The sequence below is a fragment of the Halichoerus grypus genome, chromosome 7, assembly GCF_964656455.1.
Source record: "Halichoerus grypus chromosome 7, mHalGry1.hap1.1, whole genome shotgun sequence".
Lineage (NCBI taxonomy): Eukaryota > Metazoa > Chordata > Mammalia > Carnivora > Phocidae > Halichoerus > Halichoerus grypus.
This window is the reverse complement of record NC_135718.1, coordinates 7,964,439-7,986,448: the sequence shown is the minus strand read 5'-3', so window position 1 is coordinate 7,986,448 and position 22,010 is coordinate 7,964,439.

Sequence of the window (22,010 nt, the reverse complement as noted above, 5' to 3'; positions counted from 1 at the left end):
TGCTACCCATAAGAGGGACGATGACAACCAGGAGCACATTCAGATGGGGGGGGGGGCAGCAGGGGCCAGAATGGGAACGAACTAAAATCTCATCATACTTAGAGCTGGCCTTCCCTGAGCATCCCCAAGGACAAAACTGTTCCAGGCATGCTGGGTGCCTTTACCCCTGCCAAGCTGCCCACGGGAGGGTCCTCAATCCCAACACCCGGGAGGCTCCACGTTGGTGGTGTCCATGGCTCTGCCAACCCAGAGGCCCCCCAGGCTAAACCTTGGGGGCCAGCAGAGTCCAATTCTCTGACCCAGGCGCCCTGGGCCCCCACTGCCCGGGGAGGTTAGTCACAGACCAAAGAAGTTGGACAACCGTGTCGCCTCAAATTCCATTTTATTTTTTTCTTTTTATTTAAATTCAGTTAATTAACACATAGTGTATTATTAGCTTCAGAGGTAGAGCTTAGTGATTCATCGGTTGTATATAACACCCAGTGCTCATTACATCACGTGCCCTCCTGAATGCCCCATCCCCCCCCACCTCCCCTCCAGCAGCCCTCAGTTTGTTTCCTAGAGTTAAGAGTCTTTTACGGTTTGTCTCCCTCTCTGATTTCGTCTTATTTTCTAACCCCCCTCAAATTTCATTTTAGATGCACGTTCCCCCAGCGCTGGTGCAAGCCACACTCTTCTCAACCCAGGAGAAATTACAGACCCTTCACAACACTGCACACTTGTGAATGCCATTTCTAAAAATAGAGCCAGCCTCCCATTTATAGTTCCCATGTTCTGTGTCACGGCAGCGCACTGCTCTGTGTTACGTGTGAGCCAGGAGCGGGCGCTTGCCAGAGTGTTCCCTTCCCAGAGGAAGAGAGAGTCTGGAATCAAGGGGCCAGAAACACCCACTTCGGGAGTGCGGTGCGCTGCAGGACTGGGACCATCTGCACTCCCCGGGGGACCTGCGGGCTCCGAATAACACGGTTGGGGATCACAGGGAGAAAGTTCTCCTTAACAACACCCAAAGGGGTTCTTTAACCAGATCCTCATAAAACCAGCCAAAGGATTAGTTCAAAGCAACAACGCCGATGATGCTGGTGACAAGAAGGAAGAAGGGATGCGATTCTCAGGGCACCATCAGGCACCACACACTCACATAGTCGGGTAACGCACCTTAGCTAAGGTCATGCTCACAGCCGCTGGTAGGCGCCCCCATGTCCCCCATTTCTGGGTGAGGCTCCGCGGCGAGGTGAGTGGCCGCGTGGCTTGGGGGGAGCGGAGCCGGCAAGCTCCCTAGCCTGGTGACCACCAAGTCAGACTTGGAACGTGCCAAGAGCGTCTCCCGAGAATGCCCTCACCTGGAAACACCCAGCGACCTTGAGATACAGATGCCCAGCCCCGTTGCCGGAGGCCTGGCCTCAAGGAGCCTCTTGGTCATAAGCTGGTTCAGATGCTTCTTTGCGTCCTTTTATGGATGATTTTCTAGATCCCGCCCTACTGTGTCCCACGCGTCTCATGGCAGAGCAGTCATTTCCTGGCACCCAGGTTTGTACGTGGATTCTGAATTCCCAGACAGTGCAGGAGGCCGGGGCCTGCCTTCTCAGTGCTTCTCCCGCTCTGGTTCTCACGCTCCTCTTCTAGCTGCTGCACAGAACCGGGTGGGACTGAGCACAGGACCCTGCTCCTTGCTTAGTGCAGAAGGTGTTCTTTGTATCTCTCCTGGGGTACAGGTTTCTTGCCCCTCCTGGCTTTTTGACAATTGGCCAACAGTTTTTTTTTTTTTTTAAATGCTTTCTGAGATGCCTTTTCTGGATCCCCAGACCTGGAGCCCGGTTGTTGGATCTCCACGGTCCTCTCCCTCTGGGAGGAGTGTTTATCTACCTGGGAGAAAGGAACCCCCTTGTCTTTCCAGGTCTCACCTTCTGTTGGGGGAACAGCCCTGCAAACTTTTAATCTTCAATTAGCCACCTCTGGACGCTTGGTGAAATACATTTCTGTCAACCCGATGACATTTAAGCTGGCAAATTCCTGGCAAGCTAAGATACCCCTCCCGGAAGAAGAGTGCAGACAGTGTCTCAATCGTGACCTCTCAGACAGGAAACCCAGGTGGGGCCACATTATGGAAATTAAACCCACCTTTACATGCGGCAGGGAGGTAACTCAATAGCCCTGAAATTCTCCTTTTTCCAGGAGAAAATGCAATTAGGCAGATTTTGATTACATATGAAATTCTAAAATGGTCCTGCAACATTTTTCTCCCTTTTTAAAAGATATAAGCAAATGAGGGTTCTTTGCACCTGGTAGCAGAGCAGAGAGAAGCCCCAGAATCTTAACACCATCTAGGCCTGTGAAGGTCAATGCTGGGGGGGAGGGAAGACAGGAGAATCAGGATTCTGCTGGCGTCTGCCAGTGGTGTCCAAATTTCAATCTGGAAACAGTTGACCTTGAGGTGTTTTAAGGAATAAGGAAACATGGAGCAGAGAAAGGGCTCTGTCGTCATTACAAAGGCTTCTCTTTGCACCACAAGGGAAAGATGGGGGGGTGGGAGTTTAGGGGCCAAGACATCCAAACTTGCCCAGTTTTCTTCCCCTCATCTGCTTCCGTGCGGCCTTCCAGGAGCCCTACCCCACCTCCAAATAGCCTTTGCCCATTCTCTCCACTCTCAGCTGGAGTTGCTATAGCAGAGTGTTTTCTCCGTGCAGCAATCCCCCGGGGGGAACCTGTCCTTTGGAAGGAATAAAGTGCTTGCTGAGCACTTACTCTGTCTGATTCCTTCCCTACAACCACCCTTAACACATCTCAGACAACACAACTGGGGCGTGCTGGAGCGACCTGGAGAAGTCCATGCAGCTAGGAAGCCCGCTGGAAGCAGGATTCAAACCAAATCTTTGCTGCAAGAAGCCTCTGTTCTTTCCCCCACACCTTGCTCCCTCCCCAGGAAAGATTAAGAGGAGAGATGGCAACAAAGGAATGACTCCCTAATGGTGGAATTTTCAACACCAACTCTTGTGTCCCAACGGGCTAGGAAGTGGCCACTCAGATCAGCTCAGGTGACTCCAGCATGTCTGCGGGACTCCCGTGGTGCTGGGCCCGGGGTGGTGAGAAATGTCTCTAAAAGGAACAACCACACAGCTTTGCAGTTTGCAAAACAGGCTCCTGCCAATCTACCCACTGAATTCTCACAAGAGCATTGAGCGGGGATCGTCATGCCTACTTTGTAGATGAGAAAACTCAAGTGCACAAAGAAAACAATAATGGCTTGATGCGAAAGACTTCATACTCCTTGTCTGCTTCAGCACACCCAAAGAAAGTATTTTTTGACTTAAAGTTCTCTCCAGTACCACTTCCGACTCCATCAGATGATTTATGTTTCCAAAAGCATATTTTAATGTTTACAAGACTGACTGATTTTTAACTCCCCAGGACTCAGCACCAGACATCAAAACCTGTGTTTTTATAAAATAGAAGGAGGAGGATGGAAAGGATCCACTTACATTTTAAAGGCTTGTTGTGTTTTTTTTTTTTCCCTGCAGCCAAGCACAAAAAGTTGAAGGGAATCTGTTAACATATTGATTGCTTTGAGCACTATTTTAAATTAGTTTTCCGTTCCCCTCCATATGCTTTTCCATTAAATTTAAATAAATTAAAGTTCACATTTCTGGAAGAGATATGCTGGGTCCTTCTCAGGATTTGAGATGAATTTATCAGCCAGGTTTGTGCTGTCAGATATTCGGCAGCAGCCCTTGTGGACGGCACCAGGTCAGTGCCCCGGAGGCCACTTGCTGTCTCTCGGGAACACACTGTGGGACTCAGACGTCACCACCCGAGGGACCAGCCTGGCTTCTGTGACCACACACTGACCTGGAGAGGGTTTCAGGCACCGCTTGCTAACCATTGAGCCCGTGTGGCCGCTGGCTGGGCTCTGCTGGGGCGCCTCGCTGGTCCCTCCCCACCCCCATCCCAGGCCTGTGGCAGCCACACCCTCACCCCCCATGAACATGCACAACAGATGAATTGCAACAGTTAAGAAATAGTGATGAATACTACACCCCTCATGACTCTTCCCAGTGCATGTCAGAAACCCTGCTTGGATAAGCTTTGTGGATGTGGAAAAATCATTTTCCCTCTACCGTTCTAGGTTCTTCACTGAGATTTCCCCCCCCCCCTGTAATAAGCAAAACAGTTGAACTGGAGAAAAACAAACAGAAGTTTAGTAACATGTATACCTCCTGTGTAGGTGGAAGAGATCCGGGAAAACTGAGGGACTCCCCAAAATGGCCCAAGCCATTACCTTAAATACCATCTCTGGCTAAAGGCAAAAGAAGTTAGGTCCAGGAGGGGGCGGCCAGTTTTGGAGGTTATCAGGAAAAGCACAGTAAACAAGGCTAAGGCTGTTGGGCAGATATAAGTCCTTGCCCTCCACGTGGATAAGAGTTCCTAGAGATTTCGTCATGCTCCCTTCCTGGTACAGAGAGGGAGACAGCCTTACACAGGGAGATCTCCCTTATACATGGAGACTAATATCTCCTACAAAAGGGCAATGTCTACTCAGTTCTCAGAGCTTCTCTGTCTGCTGTTTCTTAAAAGTAATTAGCCTAAAATAATCCTTATGCCAAAGAGACGTACTTGGGTATGACAAATTCTGCACCCCTTCAGTGAAATAGTGTCTTGCATAAGACGAGGGGCAGAGTTGGCTTCTGGCTTGACTATACCCAAGGATCCATTCAGGGTCTGTCTGCTTGTCTGTCTCTCCCTCTCCTCTCTGTTTCTCTTTACAGGTGTGGCCCCCTCCCCCATGCAGATAGGCATGGGGGGTCAGGACACCTCTGTGGTTTCCCTGACTTGCTTACTGGTGGGGCTCAATCAGACTGCTTTGAGACAAAGGCCACACTGCCCCCAGAGTCTCCTACATGCCCTGGACAGAGAAGGCCTCCAGTTCTCACAGAAGGCCCTGGAACACAGAAACAATTGCTCAACTACCTCTGTTGACTTACATGGGACCCTGGAGCCTGGGAGTGAGAACTTGAACCAGGTTGACAATCGCAGGGACACCTCTTCTGAGGTCCTCAATGATGGACTTGGGGGAAGGGTCCCTAAAAAGGGGTCTGATGAGGAGGAGCAACAGTGGCATTCTGAGAGAAAGCACCAGAAGTGAAGGAGGTGATGCACACAGAGGGAGGCTGATCTGAGTGTTCCTGACCCAGCGGGGCCTTGCACTCTAGGAGGAGAAATCCGTAGTAGAGAGGAACACACCACGGCACCGGGACCCGGCAGCCCTGCTGACGGAAGGCCTCTCCAAGAGCTGGCATTGAGAAGGGGACCGTGACAAAGTGGAGGAGGAGCCAAGGCACCAGCTTAGCTGAGGTGGACAATGGGGATGTGGGCAGAGGCAGCAGATGACTGAGAGCAGCGGTGCACGGTGGGCAGCAGGAAGGTGAATGCAGCAGATACTGGAGGAGGAGGGTCTGCAGGGCAGGACATCACAGCTCCAGTTACACATGGGGACCTCAATCCCACAACGGCAACTCACAGAGGGAATAGATGGCTAGAAAGAGCCCAGGCAAGACAAGCTCTCCTGTTAATGCAGGGTGGAGAAATCCACACTGAGATTTGTGGCTTTGCTGCAAACATGACTCATTTTCACCAGGAGGTGAAATTTTTTTCAGACATACTCAAAATAGTATTTTGGGTTCATCTGGCAATGTATCTAGTACAACTAGCATGCATGATTTTTCTAAATATATGGGTTGTATTTCTAATGTTTTGTACCTAAGGAATGTGTGCACGTTTGGCAAATGAAAGGTCTCCACGTACTCCCAGTGCCCCTGCACGCCACTCGGCCAACCCTGGCAGACTGCCATAGAAGGCTGAGTTTTAAGCTCTGGTGTCTCCATCCGGTACGTGGTCTACTCTGCTTGGGAGGGAGGGAAGGAAGAAAGGAAGGAAAGATATTAATACAAGACTTTTCCCCCAAAATTATTTACAGCATAATCTTTAAATCCATGATTCTAACACAGTGACCATTTTTATTTTTCTAGCTTACATTTTGGTCCTTTTCTACCCACATGTTAATTTTACATATATGTGTCTTAAGCGTTACAATCTTTCCACTCATGAGGTTGTGTTTTTTTATCTTAACATTTTCTTAACATTTCCCTACATTTTCCCACACAGGTTTGTTAAAAAAAAAAAAAATTCAACCGAGTAAATTTGAAGATCTAATTGGCTTTATCAAGCGATCCATGAATCTAGTAGCATCCCATTTAGCAAGCAGAGCGGTGCTCCAAGGGGTTGGTCAAAATGGAAGGTTTTTATAGGCAAGAGGGTGTGGCAAGAACCTTATTAGCAAAAGAAATGAATGATTGTGTCAGGCGAGGACATCTTCTTTTAGGGGGGAAGGGAACAGCAAGGCTTTTATCTTTTTTTTTATCTTTTTTTTTTTTTTTTTTTAGTGATTGCCTCACTAATGCTGATCAGGACATTTCAGATTGACTTTGAAAAGGTTCTGTTCCTGGAATAGGTTGAAACTGTAATTAAGTCCTGGTAGGCTGTCATGAGGGGCAAATGACTCCCATTTGGGCTTGGTTTTTTTTCTCCTTTTCTAACAGGTCTGAATGACCAAATACGTTCCATTGAGTAGATGTGCCACGATATAACTAAGCTCTTAACTTATTTTCGGACATTACAGTCATTTCTGTTTCTCTGTTTTGCTTTCCTATTAAATGTACATGATAATAAGCATCTTTGTGCATGTGGTTGTTGTTCATTTGATGGTTTTATTTGCATAGAGTTTCAGATGTTGGAATAAGTACTCACATTGTCTAAGTCTTTGTGATTCTTGCTTCATTTCCCCATTTTGTTTTCTGAACATATTGCGCCCACGGATCCATCATGCTGCAGGCATCACCTCGGCCTCAGTGTTAAACCAAAACTGTTCAAAATAACACATTCTTAAATAAGTCCAAATGGTGTCCCCAGTTTCATCTCTTTTGTTGTTAGCAATTTGTTCTTACCCCATGAATGATTTTGGTAATCTTTGCTTGGATATTCTTGGGAGTTTTGCTGTTTTTATAAATTTGAGTGAGCTCTGTGGATATTATTATATATTATATTATATTATATTATTATATCATATCATATTATATTATATTCTTCATCAGTCATATTTTGAAAATCATGTTACTTTCATGTTTGGTGTTAAGTATTCTCCCAGTGCCTTATCCCTTAAATTTTTTTTCTGTTATTGTCATTAATCTGAAGTTTGTAGACCTTCCCTATTGAACTCAGCCAATCTCTATCATTGTGGTTGTTTCTATTGCTTGTGAGACAAGCTATTCATCCATAGATCTGATAAATACTCTATTTTCTATTCTGCTAGTTTATCTAAAATTTAGTTTTCCATATTTAATACTTGAAACTGCCTGGGCTTTATGAGGTATATGGCACTCTGCAGATCCAAACTAATCTTTTTTTCCAAATGACCATACTATTATCCAACACGATTTAAACACACTATTTCCTTAGTACTTATTTTGGAAAGTGGACTTTATCAATGCGAACATTTTCCATACTCTATTTCTCTGGGCCCGAGCCAGCTCTGAGGTTTCAATAATTTTGCTTGATAACATGCTCTTGGGCACAGAGGCCTCAGCTCACACCTCCTCTCTCTCTACCCCTCACTTTGTTGCTCTTAATTTCAAGAACATTCTTTAAAATTCTTGCCTATTCCTATTTTTCAGAGGGGACTTCAAAGCATATTGATTTTAAAACATCTTTGGGGGATTTTGATTGGAATTGTGTTGAATCCATACATTAGCTTGGGGGAAGATAGACATCTATTCAATATTTTATCTTACCAACCAAGAGCATAGCTTACCTGTCCATCCCATAAACTCCCTTTTAAAATTAGCTTGAGTAGGGCGCCTGGGTGGCTCAGTTGGTTAAGCAACTGCCTTCGGCTCAGGTCATGATCCCGGAGTCCTGGGATCGAGTCCGGCATCGGGCTCCCGGCTCAGCGGGGAGCCTGCTTCTCCCTCTGACCCTATCCCCTCTCATGCTGTTTCTCTCTCTCTCTCTCAAATAAATAAATAAATAAATAAATAAGTAAATAAAATCTTAAAATTAGCTTGAGTAATTCAGTTTGAAGGGCTGTGTTCCAGTTCCAACTCGGCCTCTATCTAGTGGAAGAATTCCAGCAAGTTCTCCTTTCTCCACCCTGACAATGAGGGATTGGATGGATTAATTGTTTAGAGAAGCAGCAGAAGCCGGGTTTTTTTCCTCTCTCACTGCATGTTGCTCAGGTCAGGGATAGGTTGGTCTCCTTCCCTCTTGGGAAGAGTTCTGCTCATCTGCCCTGTTGGTCACACTCCCTCTGCCACTAGAGACGACCCCCCCCACCTGCCCCATCTACCTCATACCCAAATGACACTGTTTAGTGTCCATTCTGGATGACCCTGGCCCGTGATTCCTGAACCCTCTTGCCTGCGGTGATCTGAATCTCAGCCACTGACTCTTGCCACCACCCTCAAACTACATGGCCTCCAAAACCACAAATTCACCCCACCTTCCATCTTTTCAGCCTGCTAGCTTACATGATTCCACTCTCACTGTTCTGTGACCCTGCAGAGACCCCCAAACCACTGACTCCTTCATTGTCTCACTACCCGAGTGGTCCCCCCATAGTCACTCTCCTTGCTCATGTCAGATCGAGTCTACAATCATTACAGTCTGCTAGAGGCTGCCAGCGCCACACCATAGCCCCTTGGCCCTCCCACACCTCCACGCACCCATCGCTTCTCACTGCAAGCACCTCCAACCAGGGCCTCAGTCTGACCTTTGTGGGCCCCTCCTCCGTGCTATGGACTGAATTGTGTCTTCCCCAAGTTCATACATTGGAACTCCAACCTTCACTGTGAGTACATTTGGAGAAAGGGCTTTTAGGAGTTCATTACGGATCACTGTGGTCATAAGGGTGAAATCCTAATCTGATAGGATTGGGGCCTTATAAGAGGAAGAGAGAATTCCGTCTCCATGTGCATATATTGAGGAAAGGCCATAGGAGCACATAGCAAGAAGGTGGTTTGTACAAGACAGGAAGTGGGCTCTCACTGCAAACAAATCTGCCAGCATCTTGATCTTGGACTTCAGCTTCCAAAACTGTGAGTTCTGTTGTTGAAGCCACCCCGTCTGTGATGTCATGTTATGACAGTCCAACCAGACTTAGACATTCCATATGAAAATATTAAAAATTATTTTATGACTGCATTGGTATCAAGATAGACATATTAATATTATATATTAAAACATCTTCTTCAACCATAAAGTTCATTTTTTTCCTTCTAATTAAAAAAAAAAAGAGGAAACATTTTCATGAGCCCCAGAAGTATCTCGGGTCGTGTGCATCTATGAAGGTTGATGGACCAGACGATGCTGCCCAGGGCTTTTCTGGGGCCACAGCCGGTGCCCAGATGCAGACAGGATGTCCTCTGTGCCTCCCAGGAGCAGCCCCAGCTAAGGGCGGGTGGTAGGTGGGGGGTAGGTGGCCCCAGCTTCCTGGCCTTTGAGTGGGAGCACTCTGAGGCATTCTGTGTGTTCTTGCCGAAGTCTGCAGCGGGCATGAGCCCCAGTTGCCCATGTGGAAACCTGCTGTCAGGGAGCCTTGATTGAGCCGGTTTTCTTCCCAACCTCGCCTGGCTTCCCTCACCCAACCCGTGCTTCTTAGTATCACCTCCCAGATAAATACGAGCTTTACTTGCTCTCAAATCCTTGTCTTCAAGGTCTGCTTTGGAGGAACCTAGTCTTAGATGCAAGCATTCTCTTAAACAGTGGAAACTCTCTTAACCAACTTCCACTTAACGAAGTGTCTGGAGTAACCCCTCTCTGCTCTCCCTCTGTGAACAAGATTGCCTGACGCTGTCAACACATGAATGCGCTGGGCAGGAGGGGCTGCCTTCCAGTACCTATCCCACCTCTGCTCCCACCCATCCAATTGTGAATTTGCCCAGAGTGGGATGTGATGGTCCCAGACCTGCTTGCACCAGTTTTGTTATTGCAATGGTGTCATTTTTATTAAATGTGATACGAGCTAATGAAATATGAATGTAAAAGAGAATTGCTGTTTCTACAAAAACGAAGTTGAATACATGGGCGAGACCACATAAAGACAAGTTGCTATAAAGGTTATCAATCAAACGAGAGGTAGGTTGCCATCTATAAGTGACTGGAAAACATGGTACAAACCTAGAAGGCATCTGAGCCACATTGCTGCAGAATATTGAAGTTCTCTTTCTGCCTAAAAGTCAAGTGTAAATGGACATTGTAGATGATGTGCTTCGGTATGGTAGCGGGCAAGGGCAGGGGGTGGGGGGGTGGGGGTGGGGTCCCTGTGTTCTTCCATCTCCAAACCCATTATGCTCTCTCCCCAGGATCTGGGTCAGGGAAGGATGCATCTCAGACAAAGAGCAGTATCTAGCTCTAATCCCCTCCCCTCTCTCAGCCTGGAGAATGTTCCCCTCCCCTGCGGTGGTGAAAAACCAGCTCAGCAAGTAATCATCAAAATCTGTCATTAGGCCAGGACCTCAGGCCAAATTCCTCCTCTCCTGCTGAGGCCCAGACTCTGAGGTTCTGCATCCATCTGAATAGGGCAGGAGGACAGATAAAGAAGGATTTCAGATGAGCATCACGCCACCTGGTTAACTTTGCATCCTCAGCCTCATGTCCTCTGACCCCCACCCCTCCCAACCGTAGGCAAGATGTGGGGCCACTGCTCCGCCTCCCACCTCCTCTGGGCTCTGCACACAGCTCGTGGTGCCCAGGACACAACCTCAGCCCGGTCCTCCTGCGAGAGGGCTGTGCCTGCCTGCGCCTGGGGTGCCCTGCACCTGCCTGGCCCAATCTGGGCACCCTGCACATGGTCCAAGGATGCTGCTGGGTAGGCCACCGAGCGAGTAAGGAAATGCCCTCCGGCTCAGGCCCTCTATGCTCCTGGGATCTGATCGGGCTTCCATTACAGCAGCTGACCCTTTCCTGCATTATCAAGTTCCTGCCTGCGGGCCCTGAGCAGGGACCGTAATTCACAGGTTCGGATGGCCCGGAATATGCAGGCAGCAAGCACGGAGGGAGGAGGACGTGCAGGAAGAGAAGGCAGTGCTCCTGAGGCTGGCTTTCCATCTCTTCCATGTGCTGAGACTTGGGCTTGCGGGGAGAAGTGGACTTGGCCCGCAGGAGGGAAGAGAGAGGGAAGAGAGTGGGGTACGGTGTGCAGGTGGTGATCGTGGCCACCTGGCTCTGGAGGGGCTCGAACAGCCAGGGCCAGGGTGCACAGCTTCAGAGATGGGAGAGGGACCGAATCTGTGACGGGCATCCATCCTGGGCAAAGCCGGGCTAACAGCCTGGGAGCTGGGGTGTGTGGTTCAAGCGGTCAGGCAGCTCCCTCAGCCCTCACCGTTAGCCCAGACGAGGCCTAAAGAGGCCTCTGCTGTTCTCCGCCATCTCTGCTCCTTGGGGGTCCATTCACGGCCCAGTTACTAAGCTTATCAGCGTCTTTCTTTGAGGTCTGGCTGCCCACTAGCATGTCAGCTCCCCAGGAACCAAGAGCCCACCTGCCCCAGAGCCCAGCAGAGCCCCCGACACTACGTCCGTGCTCAGCAAGCTCCCACGCAGGGCCCCTTCCCGAGGGTCCCTGGCAACACCTAGTCGGAGAACCCGCTTCTGCGGGCTGGAGGAACCCACTCCCATTTCCGCGTCTGGAGCTGGATCGACCCTTCTGGACGCCCTGACTGTTTGACCAAATACACAGCACATTTGGAGGCTGCCATGTGGAGATACTTTGGAATGTTCCCAATACTGCCATAAAAATTAAAAATTCATCTCATGAAAAATAAAAGGCAAGTGTAACTAACCGGGAGGTTGGGTCCGTTGCCTGAGAGCTGATGAGGAACGACCCGAGAGCGGCCGGCTGCGCCTCCGTGCCGCGAGCCCACGGCCGGCTAGAGCCTTTTGCCTGAGACTCTGCGATCAATACCCTGCTTTCCGCCCCCCCCCCCCCCCCCCGCGCAGCCCCCCTCCCCCCGCCCCAGGGAACAGGCCCCAGCAGAGGCCTGGCTTTTCTCTTTACCTGCGGGGATGCTTTCAACTCCATGGGCATGGGGGCAGCTCCTCAAGCCTAATTTTCATTCCAACTTCTCCCCGGTGGCCTCCAAATCATAGATGGCTGAGCTCACTTGAATAGGTTGGAAAGTTAGTCTCCTTGGCTCTGCCCCCTCTCTTCCCATGAGCTGGAGATGCGGCCAGAAATCACACACCTTCAAGGTGACGGATACACCAGGCAGCTTCGCACAGTTTATGACGGTAGTGGAGACCGAGGCCAGATCGTATCACTTTGCACTAAATTTCCAGCAGCGCCAAAAGCCCCGCGACCCTCGGCATTTCTCTCACGTGACCCCCATTGGTCATCTCACTAAAATAATCTTATGACGCTTCTCTGGAAGTGTCTTGATCATTGAGCAAAACACATAAATGCACACGCAGAGCAGTTCCGCACACACTGAGACACGTGACACATACATGCAAACCCTCAGGATGCTCACGTGGCTCAGAATCTCACATAATGAGAGATTTGTGGTCCAGTTCCCACTCCACAATGGCCTCATGCTGAGCAGAGTATACTTCCCTTTGGGCTTGGCCACGTGGATATTGTTGTAGGTCCAGCAAACAGCCTGAAATGTGCCTGTACGGTGGGGTCTGCTGTCTCATTCTGGGGATCATCATGAGGAGAGCGTGCTCCAGGAGCTGCTGCCCCTTCAGCCACGTTCCAGAATGAGACAGTCGGAGCAGACCACGTGACCTGGTGGCTGCCAGTTCAAATGCGATGAGTGACATATGGGCACACGGGATCCCAGACTGCAGCCCGGGCCCTAAAGCCCAGAGCCAGGAGCCAAAAGCCTAACCCAGCCTAGCTGAGTTGCAGGTGATCCAAAGACCAGTGAGTGATAACGAGTAATTGTTGTTTTAAGCTACTGAATTTTGCAGTGGCTTGTTAAGCAGCACTATCGTGGTTAATAGCTGACTGATGCAACAGCCAAGCTCATGCAAAGTCTGTGGAACACACACACACACACACACACACACCCCTTTGCAGTGAATATAAACGGTCACCGTCCCGGGAGATAGGATGCTCCCCGCTGCCAGCCTGTGGTCCTCTTTCTCCCATGCTTCCAGAGCCGCCATCGGCATGGCCTGGTCTTCCCAAGGCCAGTTGTGTCTTTAGCATCCATCGCCGTGCAGCTCAGAACTCGTCACCCTTTACCTTGTCAAGTGGTTCTCGCGTCCTTTTTGCCAAGAAAACGTTGCTTTTGAAGCCGTGGCAGCTTGCTATTTTTTTTCCCCCTTCCTACCCCAGTTGTTGAACGCCTGTCAGACTTGTGACATCCTGCTCTCTCAAGGGGAAAAACTATAGCTGGGATGTGTGCAAACGAATCCTCAGAACGTGTACCGTCCGTCTCCTTGCTGCTGCTCCCCTGACGGGCCTGCTCTTCCCGCTGTCATCACGGCTGCTCGGGTGATGAGCGGCAAACTGATCCATTCTGTTATCAGAGGGAAGCAGGTGCCCCTGCTCTCAGCCGGTCGCAGCCAGTGGAAGAAGAAAGTCAGGGCTGGAAGGGCCCCACCCCTCCCTTCCCAGAGCCCTCTGCAGGCTGGCCTGGCTCGGGGGCAGGCTTCCCCACTTCCCGACGCTGCAGTCCAGGCACAAGGCAGCAGCGGTGGGCTGGGTAGCCTTGGGGGGTCCGAGGAAGAACCCCCGGCCTCACAGAGACCCCTTCTCAGGCCCCACCCTGCTGGGGAGCACTGGAGGCTGTCTACACAGGGGGCCACATGCTAGTACACTTGGGAGTATTTGTGCCAGGCCCAGGTAGGGGAGACACCCGTAGAAACAGGCCATGGCCGTGCTCCCCACCCCCACCCCAGGAAGTTCAGCGAGGGCCACCCTGGGAGATGATTTTAACTGGAGCCTTAAGGGATAAATAAAGGTTTCCAGGTGAATCATGGGAAAGGCGTTCCAGGGAGAGGGAATGGCTTGTGTAAACAGCATGAAATATGTGAGAGTATGACGTGTTTGGGGAACTGCAAGGAGTTCAGGGCGACTTGACCCGGGGTGACTAGGGAACGTTGTGGGAATGGGGCTCGGGCAGTGAGCTGAGGCTGCACCATTAAGCTTCCTCTGCAGCCGGACTGATGGGTTTGGACCTTTCTGGTTGGCAAAAGGGAGCCATGGAAAGATTTTTAATGAGAGGAGAGGTAGGGACGGCTTGCCTCTCATTGGATCCTCCAGTTGCAGGATGGAAGCTGGATCAGAGAGAGATGGGCCAGGAGACAGGAAGGGCAGGGACAAAGGTTGAGGGAAGAGACGACAAGGGTCTGGCCTGACAAGGTAGCCTTGGCAGCAGAGAGGAAACAAAGCCCAATTTCTCTCCTGCCTCAGCCTGCCTTGGTTTGCTCTCCATCTATGAAGACGAGCAGGTGCCCATCGCTAAATTAGAAAGCTAGCTCAGCCTCCTCACGGTGCTCGCTCTCCTTCATCCTCGGCATCATGAATATCACGTCCTGAGAATGTTAACTTCGGTGCCTCTTGGCTTCGCCCCCCCCCCTCCCTTGGCCAGAACCTCCATCCAGGCCCTATCAAGTCACGTGGCCCCTGTCTGGGGGAACTAGACCAAAGCCCAAGCTCCCGGGTGCCCACTTCCCTTTGGTGCCTGCTTCTTTCTCCTGCATCCAGCAAATAGTTTTGGAGCTGCAGAGCCGGCCAGGGCCTTGGGCATTGGGGGTTATAAGGAGCGAACAGCACAGAGCATCTGCTTTCCCTCCACTGGGGAAAGCAGATGTTAAACAAATTGCTATACAATTATCAGTGCACCCACCTGGGGGGGGGGGTGGTCAATGAAGATTCCTGTGCCAGGGCTGCAGCATCTGCAAGGAACTAGCGCAGAACATTCTAGCAGATGCCCGGAGGCCCCCTGGGAGCCATGCAGAGCAATGGGCAGCATGCGCTGGGCGATGAATTGGAACGAGCTTGGAGGAGAAGGGGACATGCAGGGTGAGGCCAGACTGGGGAGAGGCCAGCAGGGGCAGGGCAGGGAGGGAGTCTGACCTGTGTGAGGGGTAGGGAATGCTCCCTAAGAGCAAGAGAACATCGCTGTAGCAGGTTGAACAGTGAACATGCTCACCCAGAACCTTGGAAGGTGACCTTATTTGGAAGAAGGGTCTTTGCAGATATAGTTAAGGTAAGGATCTCGAGATGAGATCATCCTGCATTCGAGTGGGCCCTAAATCCAATGAGTGTCCTCAGAAGAGACAGAAAAGAGACACGGGGAGCATGAACACAGAGGCAGAGACGGAGCCATGCGGCCACAAGCCCGGGAACGCCCGGGGCCACCAGAAGCTGGAAGAGGCGAGGAAGACTTTTCCTCTAGAGCTTCCAGGGAAAGGGGTGTGGGCCCCGCTGACACCTGACTTGGGACTCTGGGCTCCAGAACTGTACAGATACAATTCTGCTGTTTGAAGCCAAGCTCGTGGCCATTTGCTGCAGCGGCCTTAGGACACTCATGCAGTCATCAAAAAACCTTCAACCCGGTGGTACACACAAGGGGACGAGCGTCACATGCGCAAGTGTTCCCAGATCTCACCGTGCCCGCCCACTGCCAAATATTAATCTGCTGACCACCCACGTCCACCCCCAGATAGCAGACAGAGTTCCATGGGGCTGAGCAGGACACTGTGGCTTGAGGAAGGCCCAGCACCTGCCCAGGGGTGCAACAGTGGGTGGAGGGCAGAGCTGGTGCTGGGGGAGCCTGGCTTGCTCACCCCTCCTCAGTCATGGGCAGGCAACTGTGGGAAATGGTGATGCGTATCCAGCCAGCGGGGGCACCCCAGTGCCCTCTAGCCCCCAGGAGGATTCACAGTCAAGAAGGACAATAGTCGCAGGAGAAGGGGCCATTAACCCCGAGCCACGCAGAGTTAGGAAGGCACAGGGAAGAAGGCTGAGATTGGGGGTGTGCCCCCAGAGCGATCAGAGAGCATGAATAAGAAAGCGTGCATGGAATTTCTGGGTGGGCTGGCAGGGCAGAGCCCACAGGTGCTTTGGCCCTCAGGCATCTGCTGTCTTCAGCGGAGCCAACCTGAACACTGATCCCGAGGGTCCCTCCGTGCAGACCCCACAGCCAGGAATCCTCAGCCCCTGCTTGGCGTCCAGACCCCCCCATCAAGCAGGGGTCAGGGGAGCCAGGCAGTCCAGAAGCCTCAGTGGGACAAGTCAAGAACTCCTTCAGGCTCAGCTTCTCCACCTGCAAAATGGGCATAGGACATCTGACAAGTCCCTGCGAAGGGCTATTTCGCTTCTGACCCATCTGCCTCTCCTTCCTCATTTCCCTGCCCCCCTTAGTCTGGACCCCAACATCTCACTCCCCCAAACCTCACCTCGATGCCTGCTCCTGGCTCCAGACCACAAACTCCAACCCCATCAGGATCCAGGCACTTTCCTAGTTGGAAATAATTGAATTCAATAGCATCATTATTTTAAAAATAAAAACAAACTAACCACAAATTTGTGGCAGCAGCAATATATTTCACCATGCTCCTCGTTTCCTGGAAAGCCTTCATTACTGTTTCCAAAAATACATGCTGGAGGCTCATTAAAGGTCCAAGGGAGAATGGGGCCAGGGTGTCCAGGCCCTCGGCCTTCGGTCAAGCAGGCCAGCATCTGTCACGGGCATGTTTGCAGGGTCCTCTGTGCATGGTGGGAGGGAGGGTTGGGGTTGGTGCAGCCCAGGCTGGAAGGGCGTGAGCACAGTAGCTGTGAGATGCTCCCAGGAAGGAACCCCACCCAGGACATTATGGTTTGCAGCCATCACTTTGCATTTCCTTCCAATTCCTCTTGTGCTTCCTCCTCTTATGGAAGCCGATCTGGCCCCAGAGAAGCAGAGAGGGCCCTTCTGCTGGCCCCTATCTGACAACAGAGAATATCTCTGCTACTGCCCACCACCCAGGGGACCCCAGAGCCCTTCCCCAGGCCAGGCGAAGTCTCCGCCTCTCCTCCATGTCCGGGATCTGGGCTTTCCTTCCACTCTCTGCTCCACCCCAGGTGAGGTCTTTGTTGCACGTGGCCTGAGTCAACCTAAAAGTCTTCTGGGAGAGTTCTGGGAGGCCCGGGTGACTCATTCCCATGGGAGGGGGTCCCAGGACTGGGGAATGCTACCAAGGACATCTTCCAGGCTGGTCCAAGAAGCTGGGGCTCCCCTTCCCTCCCCCCCAGACTCAGGACCAAAGCCTTATTGATGGATAATGCCCCCCAACTTAGGCCACTGCCTCCTTCATGCAGCCCGCTCTCCCCCAGCCTGGCATCCTGCCCCAAGCCTTCCTCTGCCCCCCACCCCACCATGCTTATCCACGGGGTCTGCTCAGCCTATCCATTCTCCTGGCTTGCTCCTGCCTTTTCCTCTTAGTCTCCACACAGCTAGAGTGCTCCCCAGCCCCCACACCCTCCCCCCAGGGACACCCATGACCCATCTTCAGTGCCGGCTTCCTGTGCACATGGGCGCTGTCAGGCCCACATCCCTCCGGGCCTCACTCACGCCAGCATGCACACATCTAGTCACAGCATCGGTCCTCTTGCAAGCACCTGCCATCACACGCCAATCCTCTGAGCTGGATGCTATTATGATCCCCATTTTTCAGATGAGGAAACTGAGGCCTAGAAAGGTAAATTCACTCAATAAGCCACCAGCTAGTAAGGGATGGGCCTGGAATGCCAACCGCAGGGTTGGTTTTGCTTCTGTCTGCTGCCTCTGGGACAGCCTGACCCATGTGGGCGTGCCCACAGGTGCGCTGGTGTGGGCAGGCCCCTGGCAGGGGGGCCCTTGGTGACGGCACCAGGACCTCATTTGGGTCCGGGGCAGCAGCAGGACACAGCTCCCTTCAGGGCGGGGTTCAGGGCCACTGACTCTCAGGCTGATCAGGGGCTTTCAGGGCAGGGAGAGGAGGAACCGGGCCTCCGGTCAATGGCTTATTCTGCAGTGGCTGTCAAAGAAAGTAAAACAGAAATGCTGTCACCGAGAGAATATCCTTTCAGATAACTTGTGGTCAGGATGTTGTTTTTGACCCGGGAAACATAAATCTCAGGTCTTACATTTTCATTCCTATCTGTGAGATGCAATTCTCCCTGGAGGTGAGGCTCAGGGGAGGCTCACCCAGCGTCTGCACTGCTAAGCCCGCAGGAGTGAGCACGCAGGAGGGATCCCGCTAACCCCGAAACAGTCCTCCCTGTGCAGGACTGTTAGGCCAAAAGGGAGAGTGAGAGGCCGGGAAGCTTCATGCTAGCCGCCGCGGGGGACGCTCTGACACGTGGATGGCCAACAGGGCAGGTGCGCCCAGCAGAGGGATCCCGCCTGCTCTGGGAGGGACCACCTGCCATGGACTCCTAGCAGGCTCCCTGCACGCTCTGCCAAACCCACCTCTCCTTGATGGAGCACCTACCATGTGCTGAGCTCTCTGTGGGCTCGGAGTCACACTAAAGAGAGGACCCACACATAGGGGTAGCCACTGCAGAGCTAAAAGCATCTCACTCTCCACGCCTTTGGAAGACACATTCCCACAGCCCAAATCTCTGCCTCTCCTCCAAGTCCGGGACCTTGACCCACCTGCCCATCTGTCCAGGGCATTGTTACACGCAGTGGCTCTGATGTGTCCAGTTCTGCATGAGCCTCCTCCCAACCTGCTCCCCACACACAGACCCAGCCTTCCCCCCTTCTAGAGTTCAGGCTTCTTGAAGGCAAGCATGGAACCACCAACTCGCTTCACCCGTCAGGAGCACGCGTGTCCAGCAGACCCAGTAATCACTGATTTTTAAAGCGGCTTCACCAAGGAGGCGGTTCAGATGGGCTTGCCTTTGGGGAAGCACAGAAGGAAGCCAGAGCATAATTCCTCATTACTTTAAAAAGATGGCATGTATAACGTAGGATACTTACTGAAATTTTCCAATCAAGGAAAAGAAACATCACCCCACTGTTATATTTGGATACATAGTTTTCCCATCTTTTTTTCCCCATACATACCCAGACATAGATTTTTGTTATTTAAATTCAACTAGCCAACATACAGTACATCGTTAGTCTCAGATGTAGCATTCAACAATTTATCAGTTGTGTATAACAACCAGACATAGGTTTTTTTAAAAACAAAACTGAGACCCCACTGCCTGTTCCGTTTTGTTACTTTACAGACACATAAAATGCATCACAAATATCTTTCCATATGAACAATTGTTCTCTGGCAACAACATTCTCAGGGACTGCACAGGACTCCACTGCATGTATGCTCTGGATAACCCACTCTGAATTGTTGGGCTTCCATGTACATATTTTTTGAGGTCTCACTATTGTAAACCATTTGAGAAGTATCCTCAGAGACCCATCTCTGAGCGCATCCTGAATTCTCTCTTTCAGGTAAATTCCTAGAAGAACATTTGGACTGCAGGGTAAGTACATTTTAAAGGCTTTAGTAAGTGTTGCCAAATTGCCCTCCAGAAAGATTAGAATGGCTTGTCCTCCCACCAGCCGATGAGATCAGGAAAGATAGCTATTGAAATATTAGCTGTGTTCTTGGCAATTTCCTCTCCTAAAAAAAAAAAAAAATTGCCCTCCAGGAGCCCTAGAAGGTTAATGAATATATTAATTTCTTGTGGGTGAATCATTTGTGAAATCAAAACATCCCTTGGAATATTGTAATAGCTCAGAATTTTGATAGGGGTCCCAGTAAATGCTGGTCAGAGGAAGTCAGGTGTAGGAAGGATAATGCTTCTCCCACTGACCTGGCCACACTTGGAAGGAACCTGTTGCTGGGTTTGGGGGACAGTGCCAGCTGGGGGGCCTGCTGGTGATTTCTCAGGTTTCTATAATGTTGGTCACATTTGTGGACTCAACTAGCAGAAATCCGTTCCAGCTCTGCCAATGTGCCAAGGCTATGCCCGGGAGTAAGGGGGTCAAACTTTAGAACCCCAGAAAGGGACACTTAGAGATGACACTGCTGTGTCTGGGGTGTGCGTCCCTGGGCAAATGTTGTTTTCAGGCTTCTGTCTATATAAACAATTTGAGTCACCCCAAATCAGCAGCCCAATCTCACATGATCTTGAAAAAAAAAAAAATGAACCCACACCAGAAATGCAAATCAAAACCACAATATTACCTTGTATCTGTTAGAAAGGCCATCATCAAAAAGACAAGAGATCACAAATACTTTTGAGGATGTGGAGAAAATAGAAACTTCATGCATTGTTGCAGGGGATGTAATTTGGTATAGTTATTATGGGAAACGGTATGGAGGTTCTTCAACAAATTAAAAATAGAACTACCATATGATCCAGCAATCCCACTTCCGGTCATATAGCCATAAGAATTGAAATCAAGGTCTCCAAGAGGAATCTGCTCTTCCGTGTTCATTGCAGCATTATTCACAATAGTCAAGACATGGAAACAACCTAAGTGTCTGTCAAAGGATAAATGGATAAAGAAGACATGATGTACATATACAATGGAATGCTATCAGCCATGAGAAAGAAAGACATCCTGCCATTTGTGACAATATAGATAAAACCTGAAGACATCATGTTAAATACGATAAGTCAGACAAAGAAAGACAAATACTGTATGATCTCACTTATGTGTGGAATTTAAAAAAGCTAAACTCAGAAAAGAGAGTCTCTCAATAAATGGTTGGGAAAATTGGACAGCCACATGCAGAAGAATGAAACTGGACCATTTCCTTACACCACACACAAAAATAGACTCAAAATGGATGAAAGACCTAAATGGGAGACAGGAATCCATCAAAATCCTAGAGAACACAGGCAGCAACCTCTGTGACCTCGATCGCAGCAACTTCTTGCTACACACGTCTCCAAAAGCAAAGGTAACAGGCAAAAATGAACGATTGGGACTTCATCAAGATAAAAAGCTTTTGAACAGCAAAGGAAACAGTCGACAAAACCAAAAGACAACCGACCGAATGGGAGAAGATATTTGCAAATGTCTTATCAGATAAAGGGCTAGTATCTAAAATCTATAAAGAACTTATCAAACTCAACACCCAAAGAACAAATAATCCAATCGAGAAATGGGCAGAAGACATGAACAAACATTTCTCCAAAGAAGACATCCAAATGGCCACAGACACATGAAAAAATGTTCAACATCGCTCGGCATCAGGGAAATACAAACCAAAACCACAATGAGATACCGCCTCACACCAGTCAGAATGGCTAAAATTAACAAGTCAGGAAATGACAGATGTTGGCGGGGATGCAGAGAAAGGGGAACCCTCCTCCACTGTTGGTGGGAATGCAAGCTGGTGCAGCCAGTCTGGAAAACAGTATGGAGGGTCCTCAAAAAGTTGAAAATAGAGCTACCCTATGACCCAGTTATTGCACTACTGGGTATTTACCCCAAAGATACAAATGTAGTGATCCAAAGGGGCATGTGCACCCCAATGTTTATAGCAGCAACGTCCACAATAGCCAAACTATGGAAAGAGCCAAGATGTCCATCAATAGATGAACGGATAAAGAGGAAGTGGTGTATATATATACAATGGAATACTACTCAGCCATCACAAAAATGAAATCTTGCCATTTGCAATGACGTGGATGGAACTAGAGGGTATTATCCTAAGTGAAATAAGTCAATCAGAGAAAGACGATTATCATATGATCTCACTCATATGTGGAATTTAAGAAACAAAACAGAGGATCATAGGGGCAGAGAGGGAAAAATGAAATAAGACGAAATCAGAGAGAAAGACAAATCATAAGACACTCTTAATCATAGGAAACAACATCAGGGTTGCTGGAGAGGAGGGGGTGCGGGGATGGGGTAAAGGGTGATGGACATTAAGGAGGGCATGTGATGTAATGAGCACTGGGTATTACATAAGACTGATGAATCACTGACCTCTACCTCTGAAACTAATAATACATTATATGTCAA